The sequence below is a fragment of the Lemur catta genome, chromosome 7 (genome assembly GCF_020740605.2).
Source record: "Lemur catta isolate mLemCat1 chromosome 7, mLemCat1.pri, whole genome shotgun sequence".
Classification (NCBI taxonomy): domain Eukaryota; kingdom Metazoa; phylum Chordata; class Mammalia; order Primates; family Lemuridae; genus Lemur; species Lemur catta.
Genome location: NC_059134.1, coordinates 104,234,863 through 104,260,611, shown reverse-complemented (window position 1 = coordinate 104,260,611; position 25,749 = coordinate 104,234,863). Strand labels below are relative to the sequence as shown.

Here is a 25,749-nt window from a genome sequence, read left to right as displayed (position 1 = left end):
CATTGGCCGCTTGGATTGGTGGTCTGAAGCGTCCGTCAAGCGGACGCCCTGCTGTTGCTACGGCGTAGGGGGACCCAGCTAGGTTTCTCCCGGTTTCTGATTTGTTTCTCAGTCTCCGGGTCCTAGAGGTTCCGGATCCGTCAAGTCCATGGGAAAAGAATGCGCCCCTCGCGCTTGACTGACTAGGCCTGTGAGCCAATCGGAGTGGATGCAAGGGAGCCGCCGGGCGATCCAATAGGTTGCAGGGGGCGGACCAGGGAGTCCAATGAGCGTGGGGCTGGGGGCAGGGGAGGGTCACGATTGGCTGCGAGGCGGCCGGAGGGAGGGTGGGGGGAACTCAAGGCCTGCTTGATACGTCCGCCATTTTGGGCGCTTCGCTGATGGTGTCGGTGAGCGCGTTTCCCGCCTGAGCGCAACTAGCGGCGGGTTGTGGGCACCTCCAGGTAATGGGGGGGGGGCGGCAGGACATGCCGCGGCGCGGGGTGCGCGGGGCGCGCGGGCGGGTGGGCGGCGGGGGCCGCGCCGCCTGGGCCTCGGCGGCTCGGGGAGAGAGCGTCCCGGCCCCTCTCCCCTCCCCCCCGGAATTCGCTGCTCCGAGGGCCCGGGAGGCGCGGCGCCGAGTCCCTCCCGGCCGCTCCCCGCTCGCTCCTGTCAGCTCGGTGCCCGGCCGGACTGGGCGCCGGCGGCGGGACGCGGCCCGGGCGGCGAACTTTGCGCCGCGTTGACGTTCGCGGCCTTGCTTGGCCGCGGGGCGGGCCGGCGAGACGCGCCCCTGCCCGGGCTCCGGCTCCTGCCTTTCCGCCCCGCCAGCCGCAGCCCGCAGCGTCGCCCACCGCCCCGGCCGGGGCTCCGGCCCCGCTCCCGCCGGGCCTCCTGGCTGCCGGCTCCCGGACAACTTCTCCGGGGCCTCGGGGAGCGTATCAAGTTGAGGCAGCAACTCGTCGTAGAGATTCGCGAAGGCCATTGTTGGACTCTTCTCCGGGAAACAAGTTTTGTGGGTTTCTGTTAATTCGCTGCAGAGTCATCAGAATACACACAAACCAGTTCGGAGTCTTTCAGTAGCTTGCCCAGTGATCTTTTAAACTCCGGTGTTGTGGCTCGGACGTAGACTGGGTCTCAAATGCCTCCCTGGTGTATTTGAGCCAGAGAGGTGGTTCTTCTTGTGGCTTAAAGTACCTCCCTCTTAAAGAAGCCCATTCTCTCTTAACTTGAGCTGTTTCTTCCTAAGGGTTTGCTTGGTTTGATCACAACTTGGACTTTCAGTTGCAGGTGGACGGAATGAGTCCAAGATGTATCTCCGTGCTCTAACGTTTCGACCTCATGATTTAATGTCATTTTTCTGGTACTTAACATTTTCTCTGTGGGGAGGGATGTTTTGCTTTTATAGGAGCGTGCACTTGGTAGTTGTTTCCTTTCATTCTCACAGCACTTGTTAATGTTGATGTTCCACTTTACGAATGTGAAGTTTACTTAGATTTTGTCTTCAAGGTCATGTTGCAGATAGGCATCAAGTGGGATAGGGACTCCAGATTTCCAACCATTGAAATGTGCCTCAGCAAATGTATGATACCTAGTTTGTGGTGGTGGTTGAGTTTTCTTTACTCTGGAGTTAGACTGCCTGGATTCAGATCTTGGCTTGACCACTTTCTAGCTCCGTGAGTAACTTGCCCAAGGTCAGTCTGTCTGCTTCCTGTGTAATATGGGAATGATAGTAGTGTCTGCTCCATAAGTTTGTTAGGACAAATGAGTTAATGCATGTAAAGCAGCTGGAACCGTGCTTGGCACATAGAATCAGCTTAGTAATTAGTGGTTATTGTTACCAATTTAAATTTAATTTTTAAGTGTTTGGGTACTATTGAGAGAAGTCAAGTGAGTGTTTAAGCCCTGTGTCTTGGTGACTCTTTAGAAAGCTCTGTGTTTTTAAGAGTTATTTGGGCTGATAAAGTGAACTGGAAATTATTTTTTCAGGAGCAAGTTTGTTGAATGTTCATTAAATTACATACATTTGGTAGAGTAATTAATTAGTGGTGATACCTCAGAATGTTTTGTTTAAACAAGTGGTTAAATACTGAAAAGTCCATCAGAAGCGTAAGTAGGATTCTGTTACTCATATACTTTTGGATACTACTTCTTGCGTTTGGTCCCCAAATCCGTAACTTCAGGGTTTCTTAGTGTACTCCTGGTTGTTATTGAAGATTGAAAGGATACTGTGTATTTTGATATACTTCAGCAAAGATAGTTTGGGAAATAGCTGTTGTCCTGGATGAATGCTTTGGAAGCTACTCTGCATTTCATTATGTCTGGTCAGGGAGTCTAGAATATTTAACAAAATGCCATTCACTCATACATAAACGCAATCTTTTAAGGCCTACCCTGAGTTCTTCTCCATGGTTCATGAAACCATGCTTGCCCTTCTCTTGGAATTACTGTATTTGCTTGGGATGTGGCTTGCTTTGTTGCTCTGAGGAAGTGTATTTTGACAGACTTAGTCTGAAGTAGAAATGAGCATCTTGCTGGTGGAACTTACTTAAGGACGGGAAGAAGATTGTTTCGGGTTTAGAAGACTTTAACTTTTGTGCAAATTATAGAAAACCAAATTAAACAAACAAAAATTTGGTATTTTCAGTCAACTAATTGAGAATTTGAGAATCAACCCATAGCTAAGCAGAAAATGAATATTAATTAAAATTAAGATAGGGTGAGATTGCTTAGCTTTTTAAGTTAAGTTTTTGCATCTATTTGGTACAAAGATAATGTGATAATGTGCTTATTACAAGCAAGCATCTCTTCCTTAAAACAGTGTTTGTCAGGATCAGTATTCAGTTTGTTTCCAGGATAAACTTGTATCTTAGTGTTTTATGTTTTTGGTATTTGAGAGGCAGCCTCTGTGTGTGTGTGTGTGTGTGTGTGTGTGTGTGTGTGTGTGTGTGTGTGTGTGTGTTGGCCTAAAGTTTTTACAACATTTTACTACACTTAAGAAGAGTAAATGATCGTGAAAATGAATCTCTTCTATCTGCTCAGCTAAAGCTCTGCATTGAGTTTATTAATAAAAAGCACAAGAGTCTGCTTTGGTCGTTATGAGTCAAGATCTAAGCCCCATTGGCTGAGTAGTGTTAGCTACTTTTTCTCAGGATGTACTGAAAAATAGACCTGGCCTCTTGGCTTTAAGCAGCATTCATATTTCTTTCCTCTTTTTTTTTTCTTTTTTCCTCACTCTGTCACCCAGGCTGGAGTGCAGTGGTAATCATAGCTCACAGCAGCCTTGAACTCCTGGGCTCAGGTGATCCTCCTGCCTCTGTCTCCTGAGTAGCTGGGATTAAAGCTACAGCATGTGCCACCACACCTGGGTAATATTTTTTTAGGGACGTGCTCACACTGTACTCCAGGCCTCAAGCAGTCCTCCTGTGTTGGCCTCCAGAGTTGCTGAGATTACAGGTGTGAGCCACCCCACCTGGCTTCCTTCCTTTCTTAACAGAACTTCAAATGATTGGGTTTTGATTTATTCTAGATCAGGGATTCTCAGCTGGGGGGGAACCACTCCCCTAAACATTTGGCAACGTCTGGAGACTTTTTGCTTGTCACGCCTCTGGCTAGTGTTCTTCTAGAGGATAGAGACTAAGGGTACTGCTAAACATCCTGCATTGTATAGGACACTCCCCCTCCCAAACAACAAAATTATTCAGCCCCAAATACCAACAGTGTTGAGGTTGAGAAACCCTGCTCTAGATGGATACTAGACTGGCCTGCGTTGGAATCATTTGGTGTACTTTAAGATCATAGATGTTGGGCTTCACTTCTGGACATTTGTAGTGGGATTGAGAATCTGTTTTTATAAAGCTTCCCAGACAATACTGAAGTGCAGTTGGGTTTTGGAGCCACTGTTCTAGACCATAGATTTTAGGGGTGGTTTGTGAGTTAAATGATCCTTCAGGTGATCTGTGAACTCTGTCTTTGAGGTACCTAAATCCTGCATTGGAGATTATTAGTAGTGGGGAGAGATGGTGTACCTTAACATCATTTTTCAGGTGCCTGAAGACTGAAGTTTTTAAAAAACATATTGAATTGATTTTATAAAGTAATTTAGAAACTTCTTTTTACCTTTACGTCATGAAAATACATTACCTTATCATGCAGGATTCGTACCTATTTAGTTTGCTTCTGTGCTGAATAACCTTATACTACTGCAATTTTTGAGTTTTATATCTTTTACCCTCATCTTGTTAGTCAACTCAGTTCTGTTTTTAGATGCCAGCTTCAACTTTTTTAATTTTTATTTTTTAATTATTTTTTTGATGAAGACCCACCTATTCCCAGAGAATTAGCTCTGGATCTGTTTCCCAGTTGTGCCCTTGCAGGGCAGGAGAAGCATATGGTATGCTCAACCTTCAAGGGGACCCTTCTTATCTCCTGGGCAGATGAGGTGCAATAGTAGAGAGAAGGGGCAAAGATCCTTTTCTTGCTCATACTTAAAATCTAAATTATCTAGTTTATTGAATGGAAGAATGTTAGTATGAAAACGTACACAAAATTTCAACAACTACATGTTATTATCTGGACATATAAAAGGCAGAAGATCACGGAGGCATTTTCTGATTCTTGACCCTGAAATTTAGTCTGTGGCTATGTTGAGAACTACAGGAGACCCCATCTACTTCTAATTTTCATTTATTTGATGAGCAAATATATTGAGTCCGTACTCTGCCAGGAACTGTATTAGGGATTCACTGGTGAACAGGCCCTTAAGGACTTGCAGTCCAGAGGGCGAGGCAAGCAATTACAAAAGAGACCAATTGACAAAGGTTGTTAGAATTGTGCATGGTGTAAGCAAGTAGTCTCTTAGAGGCCTTGGAGGAAAGCTGTTTTCTAGTTGGTTGGCTTGTTTAAACTTTGGGTGGTGGAGAGCTCAGAAGTTTTGCAAAAGAATAAAATAGTTACATCTTTGTTACTCAGTTGTACTAAATGGTTACATTGATTTGCCTCCTTAGTTTGAGGTTTTTTAAAAAGCAATGCCATTCTTCCCATGCTGGTGAAGCTGTTTTGTCATGATAGATAGGATTGATGTTTATTATTTATTATTCCATACACATTGGTTGTCGTCAGTCAAATTTGAAACACTAACTCTGTAGTTCCAGACTCATCAGAGGCTTTTAGCTGTAGGTTCTTGCTAAATATCTTGACGTATCCCTGAAATGGATGTTCTTTGGGTGGTAATGGTTTTTGTTGTTGTTGTTATTTTTATGCTGCATTGTGGATCTAGGTTGACTGGAGATTTGTTTTTGTGACCTTTTCACTTTGGGTTAGATTTAGTTGTTATGGGAGCCCCCTTTCTTCCTCCCTCCCCCTCTGTTTTGCTTTACTGGGAGGGAGATAGTTACTAGTCAGATCAATACTCAGTTTATTTCAGCTTTTGAAAGATTATAGACTGACATCTGGTTACCAAGTAGATTGGCTAGGTGGTAAAGAAACGAGTAAAAGGGCATCTGGCAGTATGTGAAAATGCTTCTCACCCCTATGCCTAGCTAGGACATTTTCATGTCATAGACTTGGCCAAGAGCTGGCTTTACCCCTAGTAGAGGCTGTTTACTACCTTAGTAGAGGCTGGTCAGTGTTGACCTGTTTAGATGTACTGGTGAAAAAGTTGACTGAATTTATACAATTAAAGTTTGATAGGTTCTGAACATCTTTTTACAGATATAAAGAGGCTCTGATTTTGTACTTCTCAGCAACTGTGGAGAATACTAGGGTATTATTAGTTCCAAAATTTCCTATAGTGGGTATATATATTGATTTGAAATGATTTGTACACCCCGGAGGTTTACTGCCATGAAATCTGGCCCAAAAGAAAGATGAATGAAAGATTGTTTTTAGGAACATTGCAGAGCAAGACTAAAAAGGCTGCAGAAATAGGAGTATGACTGAAGATTGAGTCAGATTTGGAGAAAGCTGTGTGGGATTGCTAGTTCGAGCCTGGGGTTCTCTCTACCTGGATGTAAATCTGAGCAAGAATACTGGTGGCAGACACACTTTGAGAAGAAGAGAATGGATAGCTTGCCTGTGAACACATTGCCTTCTGAGACCCTAATCAGGGCAGGCTACACTACCTACTAAGGCATACTTCATGGTTGGGTGGTGAAATTGGCTGGGCTTTCAGCCCCCAGATTGGGGCAGTGGCAGGAGGAAAGTTAACTAGTTTTTGCCTTGATTTGTCGTTTGGGGCTTCCTTTCATGAGAATCATAGTTTTGGACTGGAAGATAACTTAGAGGTCATTGATTCTTAGAGAAAAATTTAGGCCATTTGGAAGAATGGATGCAGATGCAGTGGAGAAATCTCAGTTCTTGGTGATTGTTTAGGGTTATGGTGGCCCCACTAGACCACAATTTTAAGTGCTATTTGTTTCAAAAGTGACCTCACAGCTGGATCTCACTGAGAGTTAAGCATAAATAGTTAGCTTCTGAATTGTTTCCTTATGGTGGTAGTACATGTCAGTTTTTTGTCACTATGTAGTAGATGAGGGGACAGTGTCTCTTAGTTTCCTTTTGTTGACATAGAGATACATAATTTGAATGACTTCCCCTTTTCCCCTTCCATTGTGGCCTTCTTGTTCTTGTGTTATTATACCCTTAGATGGATTTAACAAACTGTTTGACACCTATCATAGGCGTAGTGTTTTGCTGTTAAGGGAGTTTTCACAGATTAGTACCTGGTCTGTGTCCTTAATTCAGAATATATTGTGGTGGTCAAGAGTGTACAGGGTCTATAATAGCTGAGTTCTGGCTCATACAGTTTTCCAGCTGTATGATCCTGTGATATTAGCTGACATCTTTGTTCCACAGTATCTTTATTTGTGAAATGAATATTAAATGTAAACTGTTTAGCTCAGTGTCCAGCACAGATTAATATTTATATTACTATTATTGATCTTCTTTTCAATAACAGTAAAAATAAGGACAGAAACAACTGTAAGGTACAGTGAATTTCCTGAACGAGAGAAATGAAATATTATGGGATCACAGAGCTTTGAGGGCTAACTAGCTGCTCTGGGGAAGTGCAGGGTGATGGTGGTTGGGGTGAGGGGATATTATAGAGTTAGTGTTTATATGCAAATTTTTTCCCTCCAAAGTTGGATTATTTTATATCTGTCTCATGTACAAAAATGTGATAATATTCACATTTATGTAAATAAAACATATATAACATAATCCTTTCTTTGGCTAGAATAGAGATCATAAATTTGAGGTTTGCAGTTTGCTTCCTAAAACAGTCGTCTTTAAAATCTGTTTCTTTCTGGCACCCAGGACATTATAAAGGTAGTTTCGTTTGCTATGGAGTCTCACATGTTACACAGAACCATATTTTTTCAACATACTGTGGATAATCACATATGCCTTGAAGGATCAATGTATGTTAACAGATGATTGGATCTTTTTGATTTTGCACTTAATTTCTTTACAAATTCCACATTATAACCAGACGACTCTGTTGAGGGTCTGCAAACTTTTCCTATAAAGGGCTAGTTAGTAAATATTAATAGTTTAGGCTTTGCAGGCTAAAAGATTTCTGCAACTACTCAACTCTGCCTTTGTAATGTGAAAACAGCCATAGCCAATATGTAAACAAATGAAGGTGGCTGTCTTCCAGTAGAACTTTACTTACAAAAACAGGCAGAGGGCTGAATTTGGCCTATGGGATATAGTTTGCCAGTGCCTGTTCTAATCTATTTTTTATTTTAACTTTTAATGATATATGTTGAAAGAGTATATATCGGTATGTGTTATTAAACATTAAAACTGACAATTGCATGCCCACTAACCAGAATCAGAAATAGAATGTTGCCATACCTTTGGCTCCCTGTGCGTCCCCCCTGACCACTTCCCTCTTCTGACCGCCCCCATGTATCATTTTCCTGCTTTATTTTGTGACTGCCATCTATGAATGTATTGTTATATAACTTCAGTTTTACATGTCCTCAAACTATGTAAGTTGAATCATTTTATTCTGTGTCTTTTCTTTTCCCCCACTCACATTGATTTTGAGATCCATTTGTTCAAATGTTTGAGTACTTATGTCTTAGTCACTGTTCTAGTGCCAGGTATGTTAGTGAGCAAAGGGGACAAAAGCCCCTGCCCTTATGGACCTTACGTTTTGGTGGGGGAAAGACAGTTAACAGATATGTAAAAGAGACAGTAGCCATATGGTAATACAAGCAGAGAGAAAAGCAAAGCGGGGAAGTGGGTACATGAGTGAGGGGGCTGTTTGCAGATTGAAGTACGTGGTCAGGGTAGGCCACTCTGATAAGGGGCCTTCGAACAGAAGGAGGTAAGGGAGCTAGAGGTAGCCACAGGGTTAGGGGGTGGAGGAGCATTACAGCATCCAGCAGGACAAGATGCTAAGAAGGGGGTGTGCCTGCTGTCTTGAGGGACAGTAGAGAGGCCAATGTGAGGAGAATGGGTGGTTGGGTTTGGGGGTTGATGGTAGGTCACACAGGCATTGTTAAGATTTTATCTTTTTCTTGGTGAGATGGGAAGTCATTGTATTTTGAGCAGAGGTGTGACATGATCTGGTTTCTAAGAGTCCCCCGAAGCTGTGTTAAGAATAGCTGTCCCTGTGCTGTTGGAAGGGGGCTAGAGGCTATGGCAGCAGAACACTAATGGCAGCTTGGGCTGAAGGGGAACAGGGGTGGTAGTGAGAAGTGGTTAGATTCAGGGTCCTTCTTGAAAAGGGAGAGCAGACAGGATTTGCTGGCAGATTGGATGTGGGTGTGAGAGAGGAATGAAGGATGATACCGGGATTTTTGCTTGCTGTGGGAGTTGCCATGTATGAAGAAAGGGAAGACTATGGGAGGAGCAGGCTGTGGAAGTAAGATCAGGACTTGCGTTTTAGACATGTTCAGTTGTGCAGCTTTTAGAGAGCAGACCGGAGAGTTGTAATACTGAAGCATTTGGAGTTCAGGGGAGAAGTCTGGGTTGCAGATAGAAATGTGAGAGTCTCCAGTGTTTAGATGGCACTTAACAGTCCGGAGGTTGAGTGAGAGCATTGAGAGAGTGAGGCCCCAAGTCAGGAGGTCAGGAAGGAGCAGCCTCTGAGGAGGATGAAAACCAGGTGAGGGTGGCATCTTTGAAGTGAAGGGAAAGTATTGTCTTCAAGGAGGGAGTGGGATCCTCTACCAAGTGCTGCTATTATAAGGTCAGGTGAGATGAGGGCCAAGACCTGTCCCATGGCTTAGGCAGCACAGAATTTATCAGTGACTTTGACGAGAGCAATTCCAACGTGGTGGTTCGAGAAAAGCCTGGAAGGAAGCTTTAATGAAAGACGAAGAGAAGATGAAGGCACATAGAGAAAACTCTGTTATGGGGATTTGCCACAATGATGAAGGGAGATTTGGGATCCTGTGGTTTTGTTGATATGGGAGAAATCACAGCATTTTTGTAATGTTGGTGAGAAATGATTCTCTGGAGAATGAACAGCTTGAAAAAGCAGGAGAGGTGACCCTTCCTTGCCAGAGCCATGTTCTTGGGTTGGCAACAGGGAATGAGGCTGAGTGGCCACAAGGAGAATTGGCATCCATGGGCTCTTCCTTGGGGTAAGGAGGGAGAACAATGTAGGGGAGATGGGATAGTGGGAGAATGTGGACATTTTCTCCTTTCTTTGTTTTTTCTTCTGAAATGGAAGAAGTTCTTAGCAGTCAGGGAGAATGAGGGAGAGTTGAGGCTGGTGAGGTGTGAGGAGAGAGGAGGAAGTAGGAAATGCTCTAAGGGAAGGGAAGAGTATGTGAGAATGGATTAGCAGCATGGAATGGCCTCCCTGAGGGAAGCAGTCCTGAGTTTAACTGAAAACAGCATGGTTCTGTTATTTTTCCTGGAAGCAGAGTAGGCAGTGCCTCATTTAACTGGGGTTGTGGTTTTCGTAAGCAAAAATGGCAAAGCAGGAGAGGGTCGAGGGAGTGATTTAATGATGGGAAATGGAGTTAAAGCTGGGAAGGGAGGGAAGTGTGGACATGCAGATAGGGAGGTTTGTCCACACTGATGCATGTAGCTGGTTTGTTCCTTTTCAGTTATGTGTTATATTTCAGGCTGAGTATTTCTCATTTTATTCTTTGTCCTGTCATGAAAAATAGGATTGTTTCCAGTAAGAAAGAATGCTGCTCTGAACAAGTGCAGAAACATTTCTCCAGCGTGTGAACTTTGGAGAGAGTTGCAGGGTAGTAGGACATGTCCACCTTCAACTTCAGTAGATAGTGCAGATTGTTGTCCAAAATAGTTGTGACTGTTTACCCTCCTACCAGCTCTACATCCTTGCCAACCTTTGGTATTGTCAGACTATTTTCTGTTTGCCAATTTGGTGGGTATGAACTTATATCTCAGGGGTTTTGTTTTTTTCTTTTTTTAGTTTATGGGACTTTATAGCAAGGGTTTTTATTTTTTATTTTTTGTTTTTAATACTTGAGACAGGGTCTCATTTTGTCTCTTGGGCTAGAGTACAGTGGTGTCATCATAGCTCACTGCAGCCTCCAACTCCTAGTCTCAAGAAATTCTTCTGCCTCAGCCTCCCAAGTGGCTGGGACTACAGGTACGCACCACTGCACATTTATTTTTTAAATTGTTTTGTAGTGATGGGGGCTCACCCTTTCCCAGGCTGATCTTGAAGTCCTGGGCTTAAGTGATCGCGTCTCAACGGGCTAGGATTACAGGTGTGAGCTACTGTCTTGGCTGGGGTTTTTTAAAAATAGCTTTATTGCGATATAATTCACTTACCATACAATTCACCCATGTAAAGTGTACAGTTGGATGGATTTTAATATAGTCACAGAATTGTGATAATCATCATGATCTAACTTTAGAACATTTTCATCACCCCCCCAAAAAACCTTGTCCCTGTTTGCCTATTTTAGACATTTCATATAAGTAGAGTCATACAGTATGTGGTCTTTTGTGACTAGCTTTTTTCACTTAGTATAATGTTTTCAAGGCTCATCCATGTTTTAGCTTGTATCAGTTTCAGTCCTTCATTCCTTTTACTTGCTGTGTAATATCCCACCATATGGATACAACACATTTTACTTATCCCTTCCTCAGTTGATGGACGCTTGTGTTGTTTCCTGTGATATTGCGAAATATATATTTGGTCTTTCAGTTCGTTTCTTGGCATACAATTCCTAAAATTCTTGAAATCTCTAAAACGATAAGTGTCTTTCTGTATGCTAATGAATTGACTAATGGCTGGCCCTCCCCTAGGTAGCTTAAGGTTCAGAACTGGTCACTGGAAAGACCAAGCCTGGTTAGAGGGTTGGGACTTTAAGCCCCACCCTCAATCTTCCAGTCTTCCGTGAGGGGAGAGTGGCTGAAGGTTGAAGTGATCACCAGCGGCCAGTGATGTAATTAGCCATGGCCAAGTAATGAAGCTTATGTAAAAACCCCAAGACTGGGTTCTGGGAGCTTCTGGATAGCTGAACACATGGAGGTTCCTGGAGGGTGGCTCAGGAAGTGCAGTCCCCCTTCCCCTATACCTCACTCTATGCATGTCTTTGTATCCTTTGTAATATCATTTATAATAAACTGGTAAACATGTTCCCTTAAATTCTGTGAGCTGCTCTAGCAAATTAATGGAACCTAAGTAAGGGGTCCAGGGAGCCCCGATTTATCGCCGGTTGGTCAGAAGCACAGGTAAAACAACCTGGGGCTTGCGATTGGCATGGGAAGTGAGGGGCAGTCTTGTGGGACTCAGCCCTCAACCTGTGGGATTTAACACTGTCTCCAGCTAGATGGTGTTGGAATTCAATTGAAGGACATCCAGCTGGTGGCTGCTGCAGAATTGATTGCTTGTTTGATGTGTGTGGTCACAGAAGTATCCTGTGTTGTTGAGAGAGAATAGGAAAAGCACTTTGGTTTGTTTTTTCCCTCTATATATTACCAGATTTCCACTTTTTGGCTATTATAATACTTCTGTGAACATTTGTGTACAAGTCTTTGGGTAGACATGTTTTTATTTCTCTTGATATATTTAGGAGTGGAATTGTTGGATAATGTGGTAACTGTTTTACTTTTTGAAGAACTGCCAAACTGTTTTCCTTTTCTGAAGTGGCTGTACTGTAATACATTCCCACCAACACTATATCAGGGTTCCAATTTTTCCCTGTCCTCGCCAACACTTATATTTTTCATTCTTTGGTTTTTTACTTACAGCCAGCCTAGTGGGTGTGAAGTGGTATCTCATAGTGGTTTTGATTTGCCTTATGACTAATGCTGATGATATAGCTTATTGGCTATTTGTATATCTTCTTTGGAGAAAAGTCTGTTCAAATCCTTTGCCCATTTTTATTGTTAATTTTACCTGGTTTAAGTGTTCTTTTTTTGATTACTAATGAAGTTGTATTTTTACATTTTTATTTTTCTGGTTGTTTGGATTTCCACTTTTGTGAAATGCTTGTTTATATCTTTTTTTCCCCTTATTGGTTGTTTGGTTTTTCTTATTTGTTAGGAATTCTTACATATTCTGACTAAGAATCTTTTCTTTTCCTAGTTTGTGGCTTGTTTTTTTCTGTGTTTGAGATTTTTTTTTTAAAAAAGTAGATGTTTATTGAAAGCATAGACTATAAGGACAAAAAAGAAACCCAGGATTTTTTGTTTGTTTGTTTTTTTGGTTTACAGCTGGTTGTCTTTAATATAAGTATGGTTTTTCTCACTACAAGTCTTGCACATCTTTTGTTAGATTTATTCCTTGGGTACTGTCTTAGTCCCTTTTGTGTTGCTGTAGAGCAATATCTGAGGCTGGGTATTTTATAAAGAAGAGTTTTATTTGGCTCATGGTTCTGCAGGGTGTACAAGAAGTATGGCACCAGCATCTGCTTCTGGTGTGGGCCTCAGGAAGCGTGCACTCGGGGGTGGAAGGCGAAGGGGAGCAGGCATCACATGGAGAGGAAGGAAGCAAGAGAGTAAGGAAGGAGGGTGATGCTGGGCTCTTTTTAATAATCAGTTCTCCCTGAGAACTAATAGTGAGAACTTATTACCAAGAGGATGGCACCGGGCTGTTCATGAGGAATCTGCCCCCATGACCCAAACACCTCCCACCAGGCTCCACCTCCTATGTTGGGGGTCAGATTTCAACATGAGATTTGGAGGGGACAAATGCCCAAAACTGTATCCAGGTACCTTTTAGTTTTTGTTGCTATTGTAAATGATATTTCTAAAGTTAAATTTTCTGTTTGCTGATAAATGGAAATGCAGTTGACTCTATTTATATGCAGTAACTTCTCTAACTTTATAAATTAACCTGTGGACTCTTCTGGGGGGTTTTATGTAAATAATCATCTCATCTTTGAATAATGACAGTTCACGTCTTTCCAATCCCTTTACCCCTTATATTTTACTCTAGTCTTATTTTACTGCTTAGCACAACCATGACAATGGAGAATATAAATGGTAATGGCAGGCATCATTGTTACTAGTCCTCCTTTTAAGGGAAATGCTTTTAGTTTTCGCCATTAAATGTGTGGTTACAATCCCAGCCCCCCTTTAACAAGTTAAGGAAGATAAAAATTAATCTATCCTTTCTGGAATAAAACTAGCTTGATTGTGACTTATTCTTTTTTTAGAAAAGGACTATATTTTTTCAGTTTTTGACTTACTGCTATCTTAGGATTTGTGTGTCCATGTTCATTGGTAAGCTTGGCTTATAATTTTCCTTTTTTGTATCAACCTTGATGAGTTTTATTATCAGGGTTATTCTAGTCTAATAATATGAGCTGTAGTATTTCCTTATTTTTGTTCCCTTGAGAGTTTATTTAAAGTTAGAATTATCTTTTACTTGCCTGCAAAACCATCTGGGCCTGGTGTTTTCTGTCTCAGATTTTTAAATTACTTATTTGGATGCTTTAGTATTTACAGGATCATTAGAATCTTCATTTTTTTCTTGAGTTACATTTGATAATTTACAGTAAAAGTTTGTTTTTGTCAACATTTTCTAACATTGGCAGAAAATCCTAACATCTTTTGAATCTCTATCATATTTGTAATTGGTCACTAATATTTAACTTCTTAAAACAATAGTTTAGGTCATTAATTTTCAGCCTTTTTATATACTTACATGTACATACATATTTAAATAAAGTAATAATTTCCTTTTAGTACGACTTCAGCTATACCTCCTAAGTTTTGCTGTGTAGAATTTTTATCTTTTAGTTCTGAAATGTATTCAGATTTTAATTATGATTTCTTCTTTGACTTATAAGTTTAAAAGGTATATTGAAAAATCTCGGTGTGTGTGTCTTTTTAAAAATCTTTGTTATTGATTGCAAACTTAAGTTGTGTTAATAAAATGTGGTCTAATGTGATTTTGATTCTTTGAAGTTTGTTGAGTCTTGTTTTAATGGTGTCTAGTTTGTGCAGATTTTTATCACTGTTCTATGTGTGTTTAAAAAGAATGTGTGTTTCCAATTTAAGGTGAGGCTTTTCCATGTCTATTAGGTGAAACACTAATTGAATTCTCATTCGAACTAGTATCCTTAACTAGTTTTTGTCTGCTTCTGTCATTTACAGGGTGCGGGTGGGATGTTGTTAAAATACAATACCTGATGTCCTTGACTTAAGATGGTTTGACTTGGGATTTTTCCACTTTATGGTGGGTTTATTGGGATATAATCCCATTGTGAGTCGAGGAGCATCTGGATTTACAATGGCTGAATTTATAATTTTTCACCTTACCATGGGACATAATTGGGACATAACCCTGGTGTAAGTTGAGGAGCATCTGTACCTTCTATGATGGGAGATTTGTCAAATTCCTGTGTTTCTCAGTTTTTGCTTTGTACCTATAAGTTTAGAATTTTAAAATTGCCTGTGATTTGCACAATTTGTCATTCTATAAATCTTTGTCTCTAGGAATATTTTTCGATTAAAGTAATTTTGTCAGCTATCTTATTACTGTGCCAAGTGACTTGGTTAATGTTTGCTTGCTGTATCTTTTTCTGCCCTTTTACTTTAATTTTTTATTTTTTTTATTATTTTTTAATTTTTTGAGACATGGTCTCACTCTGTTATGTTACCTATGGTAGATGTAGTAGCATCACCATAGCTCACTGCAACCTCAAATTCCTGGGGTCAAGTGATCCTCCTGCCTCAGCTGGGACTGCAAGTGCTCACCAGGATGCCCAGTTCATTTTTCTATTTTTTGTAGAGAGTCTTGCTTTTGCATAGGCTGGCTGCAGGCTGGTCTCGAACTCCTGACCTCAAGGGATCCTTCCGCCTCGGCCTCCCAGAATGCCAGGATTACAGGCATGAGCCACTATGCCAGGCAGTAATTTTTAAGCTTTTTGTAGAGACAAGATCTCGGTATGTTGCTCAGGCTGGTCTTGAACTCCTGGCCTCAAATGATTTTCCTGCCTCAGCCTCCCAAACTGTTGTGTTTACAGGCTTGAATCCCCGTGCCGGCCTGCCCTTTTTTTTACTGTCAAGTTTTTTGTGCCCGAGGTGTGCCTTTTGAAAGAAGCACACAGCTAGATTGAGGTTTATAATTTGACTCTTAAACTGTTGAGTTAGTCCATTTAAGTTAATTGTGATTGAAATATTTGGTTTATTTCTACTGTCTTACTTTGTGCTTTCTAAGTTGGCTTTTTTCATATTCTTTTTCCTTTCTTACTTTATGTAGTGTAGGATTTTTTTCTTCATTCCTGTCTACCTCCTATATACATACCCAGTGGTGCAGAAGTTGTACATTTCTTTTATTGGTGATGTTAGAAATTTCATATTTAAATTTGAGCCTAAAGTTAATAGACCTTCATCCTTGCAAGAACCTCATACTCCTTCTCAATTTATATTCTTTTGTCTAATTTTCATTTTATTGCTTTAAAATCCCACAAATTAGTCATTATTACAGGTTGGATATCCTTTATCCGAAATGCTTGGGAGCAGAAGTGTTTTGGATTTTGAATTTTTTTAATAGAGTTTGGAATATTTGCATGTACATAATGAGGTATTTGGGGGATGAGACCCAACCTAAACACAAAATTCACTTATGTTTCATATATACCTTATACACATAGCCTGAAGGTAATTTTGTGCAATATTTTTAATAGTTTTATGCGTGAAACAAAATTTGTGTACATCGAGTCATCAGAAAGCAAAGATGTCGTTATCTCAGCCATTCATGTGGACAGTCTGTAGTTGCTTGGTGTCACTGTCATTCCTAACTCTGAATTTATAGGCTACCTATAAGCAATCATTCCCTTAACACTTATTCATAATAAGTACTTAACAGTAAAAAATACGACATACCATTAATACAGTAAAAAATTAATGTGTTCGGGGTAACTAAAGGAGCACAGTACCATCACCACAATATTTCTATCAGATATTAAACAACAGCAGATGAAGGGTGCTGAGAGAGTCTTTTTCCTCTTGGGGATGCTGAACAAACTGTTTTTTGACTGTGACCCATCACGCAAGGTCAGGTGTGGAATTTTCTACTTGAGCTGTTATGTCAGTGCTCAGAAAGGTTCTGTATTTGGACGATTTTCGATTTTGAATTTTTGGATTAGAGATGCTCAACCTGTACTTTCATATTGTCAATTCTTAAAAGGTAATTTTGTCTAATATTCTGGTTGATGGTTATTTTCCCTTAGCACTTTGACAATACTTCCCATTGTTGCTATTGAGATTAATTTGAAGTTAGCTGTCAGTTGCTCCTATGTAAGTAATTTCTAGCTTCTAAACTCTTTTTACCCTTTTTTAAAACTCTCCCCCCCCTTATTCTTCAATTTCACTAAGAATTATTTATGTAAAGAGTTCTTATTTCTTATCCTCCCTCTAAGGATTGGTTTAATTTCTTCAATTTAAAAAATTTCTCAGCGAGTATTGCTTTGATGTTGCCTCACTGCTTTTTCAGTTATCCCTTTCTCGTACTCTGTTTAGACTCTCCTAGACCTTCTCACTCCGTCTTCCATGCTCTCTTTAATGTTTTTCATTTTTTCATCTTTCTGTGTCACCTTCTGAGTATTTTCTTTAACTCCATCTATAACAATTCTCTCTTCAGCTATATCCACTGCAAATTTTATCCATTGATTGGATTTAATTTCACTCATTGTATTTTTTCATTTTGATAAATTCTGCTTATTTTTACTGAGTTTGCTTGTTCTTTGTTGATAATCTCATGTTCTTTAAGTATACATTCTCTATTGTGTTGTTTCAACTGTATATTCTGCAGGTAATACTAGCGTTTGCACGGTTTTTTGGTCTGATTTGTTGTTTGTTTCTGAAAACTTATTTCCTCTTTTGTTTCTTTTTTTTATTTTGTGGTTACAGTCTTTGTCTGCCATGCTCTAGTTGGATGAAAATAGCCAGATGCCCTCAGTACATTGGTAGTCAATGTTCAACAAATATTTATTGAACTCCCACACTGTCTGGGCACTTGATATTTATCCAAGACCAAAATGGAACAATATTCCATACCTGGGTAGAGCTGAGTGAGGAGTAAAACCACCTGGGGTGGTATCTATGAGAATTTTGTCCGTGTTTTTTTCAGCCCAGTTTTGCATTTAAAGAGGTGCTTTGATATCTTATCCAGCATTTATGTGTTCTGTGCCTAAAGTGATCCTCATGTTGGCCTTACATTTTTTTTTTAGGTTGCTGGTATTATCTCCTATTTTGGATTATTCTTTTGGTGTCTTACTACCTTTGAATAACCAAGTATCAGACACATGTTTTGAGTAAGTGTCAGTTACTATTCAAAAAATTTTTTTAATTACAAGATTTTCATTTTGTTAAGAGCTAGCAAATATTTTTTCCTCCAGTAATATGGAGTGTTCTTATGTCAATGAAGAATTTCTTAGAGATTTTCAGCTCTTGCACATTAGTACATTTTTATATCCAGAAATGGGAAAGATTTCAAGAATAATTACCATTTTGAAATGGGAGCATTTGATTGCTAGAAAATGTTAGCATTCACTCTAGCCAAGTACAGAACACCAAAAACAATCTGGAAAAGGGATGTGGATCAAAATAGATCATGAGCCTAATCTGTCTTGAGGAATGGAAAAGAGTGGAATTCAGCATTTATTAATATATGGCATATCCCCAAGGAAGAGAGGGACACTTTTATATTTACTTTTTGATATTTAAAGTCTTTTCTTATTCTGACTAATAAAAAGAGGCAATCAGAAGCTGAACAGCCATGGAGGGACATAGTGGCATGTAGGCTGGTGCTGGTGTTGGAGCTCATTTTGTGACAGATCCTGTCAATTCTGGCCCTGTGTCTGCTTCTACTGTAGCCCTCCTTGAGAGAAGGGTTAAGGGATTTGTTGCCAGCAGGAGCAGCACTGCCAATCCCAGAAGCACAGAGTTAATAACTACCTTTAATTCTATCTTAGTAATTTTCCATGGAGCCAAGGAGTTTGAAATGCATATGCAATATAACTTATTTTCATCTAACTTCAGAAAGCAAAGCTTGATAATCTTTCAGGGTGATGAGGGAAAGAATGAGAAAGGATTGTAGGGGAACATGGGTAAAAGAGAGAGCTGGTTTAGCAGAATTGTTGTGAGGATTAAAAATAAACATTACTGGGCATGTTTGCATCTGTCTCCACAAAAAAAGTAGAGTCCATTCCTGTTGTTTACCATTATTGTCAGGCCTAAAGTTTTCCAGTTCTTTGCCTCAGTTACTACTTAAGTGCTCCCTGGTTAGTGAAATCTTCAGCAGTCTGCCTGGCTTGCTTACCTACCTTACGCTGGGTAGGTGACAATGCTGCTCAAACTACAGAAGCTGGACTTGGAAACTCTTGTCATCCACTATATTCACCAGACCCTGCACCAACTGACTACCACTTCTTCAGGCTTTGGACCACTTGCAAGGAAAAATAGTGACTTCTCAACAAGCTGTGGAAAATGCCTTTTGTAATTTCATTGCCACTCACTGCCACTCCCTTTCCAGGCTGCTTTGCTGCTGGCATAAGCAAGCTACCGTTAAGATGACAAAACTGCGTCCATAGTTTAGGCACATACTTTATTTGTACTGCTTGTTGTTTGAGAGATAATAAACTCAATTTTGATTTGAAATCGAACATTTCTTATTTAATGGCCTAATATTTCACCTTTCTGAGTTCCAGTTTCTTCATATGTGAAATGGGAGTAATGTTAAAATTCTCCTCCCTTTTCCATAGAAAATGACTTTGGTTAATTTGAATTTGTGTGTGTGTGTGTGTGTGTGTGTGTGTATTTGTTTTTTGAAGTTTTCTAATGTAGAAGTCGTAAACTTTCACACAGTAAGTGGTTAAGGCCAAACTGACTTTGTTTTATGTACTCTTTCTGGCTTTGGGTTTGAAATCTTGACTAGCGGTAGGATATTGTGAATTTTTCTTTTTTATTCTCTTGACTTTTTCCGTTTGTTTGGGATAGAAAGTCTTAGGTTTTTAAAACATTACTCAAGTAATATGTGATTATATTTATTTTGAAAAACAATTGTAGAGGCTAAAATCCCTTTTGATGACATTCTCCAAATCCTTTTCATTTTCTGTTACTAGTTTTGTATCTACTTTCTTGATTTTTCTCTATATATTTGCATACTTATATATGTGCTTATTGGAAATCCGTAGAGTTGGGTATGTGTGTTTTACATAAATAGCACCATACTATTATGTAGTTCATTTTTCATTCATCATTTTTCACTGACTCCCTTGCAGTAGGTATAGATTTACCTCATTCTTTTTAATTGCTGTGTTGCGAGGGTATACTTTATAGCCATTTTCCATATCAGGGCTTTAGATTGTGGTGTTATCACAAACAATTCATCTTGCTTGTAGTTTGATATTATAAAGTACTTTGTTCTTAGAAGCTTTTAGAACTATATTGTTTAGTGCAGAAATAAAATACTAAGTTATAAGCTGAGTTCTTTAGCTTATTGTCTTTGCATGTAAAGTACAACTGTTTAAGCAGTGAGGAAACTTCTTCGAAAGCTTTTCTGTTTATCCTCCTTTGAAATGAAATATGATGTTGCTTTTAATTAAGCTTTACTATAAATGACCAATTATTTAGCAAATCTTTTTTTTTTTTTTTTTTTAAATCAGACAGGGTCTTGCTCTGTCACCCAGCTCTGTCACCCAGGCTGGAGTGCAGTGGTGTGATCATAGCATACTGCAGCCTCAAACTCCTGGGCTCAAGTAATCCTCCCACCTCAGCCTCCCGGAGTGCTAGGATTATAGATGTGAGCCACTGCTGCAGCCTGCCTCTATCCATTTTTGACTCATGTATTTTGATGCTGTGGTTAGGCCTATACAAATTAAGGATTGTTGTATCTTGGAATATTCACTCCTGTATCATTATGTAATACATCTCTTTATCCCTGGTAACTTTCCTTGCTCTGAAATCTCCTTTGCCCGAAATTCATATAGCTATCTCTGCTTATTTTTTTAAAAAATTTTTTATTCTTTTAAGTTAAAAGAATTTTTCGATACAGGGTCTCACTTTGTCACCCAGACTGGAACACAGTGGTGTGATCACAGCTCACTGTAACCTTGAACCTCTGGCCTCAAGTGATCCTCCTGCCTCATTCCCCCAAGGAGCTGGAATTACAGGAGCATGCCACCAAGCCTGAGTAATTCTTTCCTTTTCCTTTTCTTTCTTTTTTTTTTTTTTTGTAGAGATAGGATCTCACTATGTTGCCCAGGCTGGTCTTGACATCCTGGCCTCAAATGATCCTCCTGCCTTGGCTCCCCAAAGTGCTGGTCCTGCTTGCTTTTGATTGGCGTTAGTAGCATGGTATATCTTTTCCTATCCCTTTATTTTTAACCTACATGTGTCTTTATATTTAAGGTGGTTTCTTGTAGACAATATATAGTTGGGTCTTAATTTTTGATCTATTCTGAAAATCTGTCTTTTAATAGGCGTATTTAGATCATTGATCTTTAATGTAATTGTAGATATAATTGGATTAATATCTACAGTATTGGTTACTGTTCATTTTATGCCTATCCTTTGTTCTTATTTTTGTCGTCCACAGCTTTTCTACCTTTTGTGATTTTAATCGATCACTTTATACGATAACAGTTTCCCTCCTTTCTTAACACATAAACTACTCTCTTTCTCTCTCACTTTTTTCTTTTTGGCTTTTCTAGGGGCTGTCCTAGAGTTTGCAGCGCACCTTTACAGCTAATCCAAGTCCACTTTCAGATAACAGTGTATGCGTAGTGCATGATTAACATACCTTGTTTTATTGCACTTCACTTTATTGTACTTTGCAGATACTGTGGTTTTTTTTTTTTTTTTAAACAAATTGAGTTTATGGCAACCCTGCCTCAAGCAAGTTTATCAGTACTATTTTTCCAGCAGCGTGTGTTCACTTCATTAGCACTTTTTAGCAATAAAATATTTTTAATTAAAGTATGTTCATTGTTTTTTTAAACATAATGCCATTGCATAGTTAAAAGACTATAGTGGGCCAGGCGCGGTGGCTCATGCCTATAATCCTAGCCCTCTGGGAGGCCGAGGCGGGTGGATTGCTCGAGGTCAGGAGTTCGAGACCAGCCTGAGCGAGACCCCCGTCTCTACTAAAAATAGAAATAAATTATCTGGACAACTAAAAATATATAGAGAAAAAATTAGCCGGGCATGGTGGCGCATGCCTGTAGTCCCAGCTACTCGGAAGGCTCAGGCAGTAGGATCGCTTAAGCCCAGGAGTTTGAGGTTGCTGTGAGCTAGGCTGAGGCCACAGCACTCACTGTAGCCAGGACAACAGAGTGAGACTCTGTCTCAAAAAAAAAAAAAAAAAAAAAAAGGCTATAGTGTAAAAATAATTTTTATATGCACTGGGTAACCAAAAAATTCATGTGACTGACTTCATTGCAATATTCACTTTTTTGCTTTAGTCTGGAACCGAACCCACAATATCTCCAAGGTGTGCCTGTACCTAATATTTAATAATAACAGGTATTTCTAATTCCTCCTTCCTGTCTCTTGTAGCATCGTTATCATTCATTTCACTTTTTTTAGCATGCATAAATACATACAGAAGCATACATATTAATAATTGAGTACATTGTCGCTGTTACTATTTTGAACAAACTGCTGTATATTAGATAATTAAGAATAATCAAAATGAACATTTTAATTTTACCTTCATTTATTCATTCTCCAGTACTCTTCTTGTCTATGTGTAGATCTGAGTTTCCTACTTGCATCATTTTCCTTCTCTTGAAAGTAATTTTTGCAAGGCAGGTTTATTGGCAACAAATTCCTCAATTTTTGTTTGAGAAAATCTTTATCCTCTTTCACTTTTGAAGGATAATTTTGCGTGGTACAGAATTCTAGGTTGGTGTTTTTGTTCCTCTCACTATTTTAAATATTTTACTCTGCTCTCTTCTTGCTTGCATTGTTTATGAGAAGTTGGATATAATTCTTGCCTTTGCTCTTCTGTAAGTAAAGTTTTTTCCCTCCTTCTGGTGTCCTTCAAGATTTTTTCTTTGATTTTTCTGATGTTTGACTATGTTACGCCTTGATGTAGTTTTTTTGGTATTGCTTGGTGTTTTCTGAGCTTCCTGGGTCTCTGATTTGCTGCCTGACATTAATTTGGGTGAAATTCTCCATCATTATTGCTTAATATATTGTTTCTGTTCCCCACTCCCCATTCCCATCACACATGTTATAACTTTTACAGTTGTCCCACAATTCTGGATATTTTGTTTCGTTGGGTTTTTTTTCTCTTTGGTCTTTTTTTATCTTTGCTTTCCAGTTATTATTTCTGTTGTCATATCCTCAAGCTCAGATTCTTTCCTCAGCTGTGTTTAGTCTACCAGTGAGTCCATCAGATGCATTCTTCATTTCAGGTACAGCAGGTTTTTTTCCTCTAACATTTCTTTTTGATTATTTCTTAGAATTTTCATCTCTCTACTTACATTCTTCTTCTGTTCTTGCATGTTGTCTACCTTTTTCACTAAAGCCCTTAGCATATTAATCATGGTTTTAAAACTGTGTTTTTAACTTGTAGTATACCTTGTAATTTTTTGTTGGAAGGCAGACATGATGAGGAACTGCAGTAAATGGGCCTTTAGCAGTGTGAGGTGTGGTGGAAGGGGAAGCCTTCAGTAGTCCTATGATGAGGTCTCAGTCTTTGGATGAACCTGTGCCCCTGGACTGTGAACTTCACCAGTGTAGTTTTTTTCCCCCCTCCTTAGATGAGATAGGCTCTGATAAAACTCTAACAAGTTAGACTCTGGTAAAGTAGTTTCTCTTGAAGTCAGGCCTTGTAAAGAACAGAATGCTCTGGCATATTCCAGAATGGTTCCTTTTCTTCTCCCCCTGCCAGAAGCAAAAGGGGATTTTTATCCAGTATTTTACTGTGAGGACCTAATGGAGCTCCTAGAGGTAAAACTCATGAAAGTATGCGGATCCTGTATGACTCCCCCCACCCCAAGTTTTTAACTCACAGTTGTCCACACAAGGCTCCAGAAATTTGTCATAGTTCAGGCTTTCCTATCCTGGCACTGGTTCCCATGGAGGTTTCTCCTTTGGTAAGTTCTGATTCCCTGTATCTTCCTTAATGTCTCTCCAATATAGGAGGCAGCAGTTTGTCTTGTGACCTTACTTTTCAAAGTTCTAAGAAGAGTTGTTGATTTTTCAGTTTTTTGTTCAGATTTTGACTGTTGCCAAGAGAGTGGTGACTCTAAGCTCCTTACTTGCTGGCCTGGAAACCAGAAGTTCCATTTTAACTATTTTGAAGTGTATACTTCAGTGAAATGTACAGTACAGTTCACATTGTTGTGTAACCAGCACCACCATCCATCTCCAGAATGTTTCTCATCTTCTCTAACTGAAACACAATACCCATTAAACACTAACTGTCCCCAATCCTCCCTCCGCCCAGCCCCTGGCAACTACCATTTGGCTTTCTCTCTTTATGAATTTGACTACTCTAAGTACCTTATATAACTGGAATCACACAGTTTTTGCCCTTTTGTGACTGGCTTTGAGTATAATGTCTACAAAGGTGTATCCATGTTGTAGCATGTATTCAGATTTCCTTTAAGGCTGAATTATATTTCATTGTGTATATATATACTGTTTTGTTTATCCATTCATTCATCAATGGCCACTACATCGTTTCCACATTCGGCTATTGTGAATAATACTGCTATGAACATGGGTGTATAAATATCTATCTAAGTCCCTGCTTTCAAGTCTTTTGGGTATATACCCAGAAGTAGAATTGCTGGATCATATGGCAGATCTATTTTTACTTTTTTGAGGAGCTGCCATAACATTTTCCATAATGAAACGCCATTTTACATTCCTCCAGTAGTGTACTATGGTTCCAATTTGTCCACGTTAGCACATGTATTTGAGTGCTTATACATGAGCTACATGAGCTGTACAGTAGTACTCAAAGTACTTTTTGTGGCCAGGCGGTGGCTCACACCTGTCATCCTAGCACTTTGGGAGGCCAAGGTAGGAGGATTGCTTGAGCCCAGAAGTTTGAGACCAGCCTGGGCAACGTAGACCCTGTCTTTACAAGAAAACCAAAAAACAAACAAACAAACAAAACCAAAGAAAAACAAAGTACTATTTGTTGCTTAAATCTTTCTGGAATCAAAATTCAGGGAAGAGTTTTCTTTGTAGAATTTACAAGTTCTGTGATATGGTATTTTACTGGTTTTCTTCTTACCATTGCTGGCCTCTCCCTTTCAGTTTTCTTCCAGGCCACTTTTACATTTTGTTCTTCAGCCTTTCTTATTTTCCACATTATCCCTTGGGTAATCTCTGCTTTCACAGTTGAACTTAACCATGTATGTGCTAATGACACGTCTACCTCTAGGCCTGATTTGAGTTCCAGTGTTTAATGGGCATTTCCACTCATACTTACTCTGCCCCACAAATCAGTTATGACCCTAGTAATATAGAGGTTTAAATTCTAGTAAGCCTGAATCCTGATACTGCCAAATACTGGTTATTTGATCTCTGAGCTTCAATTTCCTCTCTTATATAATGGGAAGGATAACTAACAGGGTAAGGATTAAATGATATTTCATATAACGTTTATATTACAGCATGCATGGATCATAGTTAAGGTTTATAGCCATTATTAGTACTATCCTTTGTACAAATAATTTCTCTCCTTTTTTGATAAATTTCTTTCTGTCATGAGGTTACCTAATCAAAAGGTACTATCATTTATAGTAATCTTGTATATCATAATACTATTTAAAAAGCTGGTACTTATATACAAAGTATCAGCAATAGATGAATGTACCTGTTTCCCCATGTTCCCCTCCCAAGATTAATTATTTTTAATTATTTGTAATTTGTTTGCTGCTGCTTCACTGGAAATAAAGGAATACTTTATGGGTTTTTCATTAAGAAAGTTAATGAAAAATTCATAAAGGGCCATACATTTTTCAGATGTTGGCTTATATTTTGGTTTCTTCTTGACTGAGTGCTCTGTTCAGTTCATTTGCTGATTAGGTTTCTATTTCTTTGGCTCCCACTAGACATTGTATAAATTATCTTCTGGTGTTTTGCATTTACTCCTTTCCATGTTTTGAAAGGACTTTATCTTTTGTTTTAATTCTTACACTTTATATCGTTGCTTCTTTATTGTGTTTTGTCCTCCTGACCCTTGTTACTGAGAACTGTGCTTATAACAAGCCCCCCCACAAATTTTCTATTAGATAAGTTTGTTATGATAGACTAACAGTTAATTTCTTAGAGTTAGTGTCATTAACTGTAAATGGGGTTATGAGAAGTAAATGTATTCAACAAATATTTGAGTGCCCATGA

At 39.4% G+C, this 25,749-nt stretch overlaps 1 protein-coding gene across 7 annotated transcripts in view; it reads left to right on the top strand.

Annotated features, from left to right (window-relative positions):
- The first annotated feature begins 338 nt into the window (after nt 1–338).
- The window catches only part of PPP6R3 (protein phosphatase 6 regulatory subunit 3), a 143,612-nt gene continuing 118,201 nt past the window's right edge, over nt 339–25,749 (top strand). For 5 of the 7 annotated variants that reach the window (XM_045558265.1, XM_045558263.1, XM_045558262.1 and 2 more), the window contains exon 1: nt 339–443. The gene's annotated coding sequence lies outside the window, so the exon portion shown is untranslated. The remainder of the gene's footprint in view (nt 444–25,749) is intronic. The other 2 variants (XM_045558260.1, XM_045558259.1) reach the window with 2 other exon arrangements.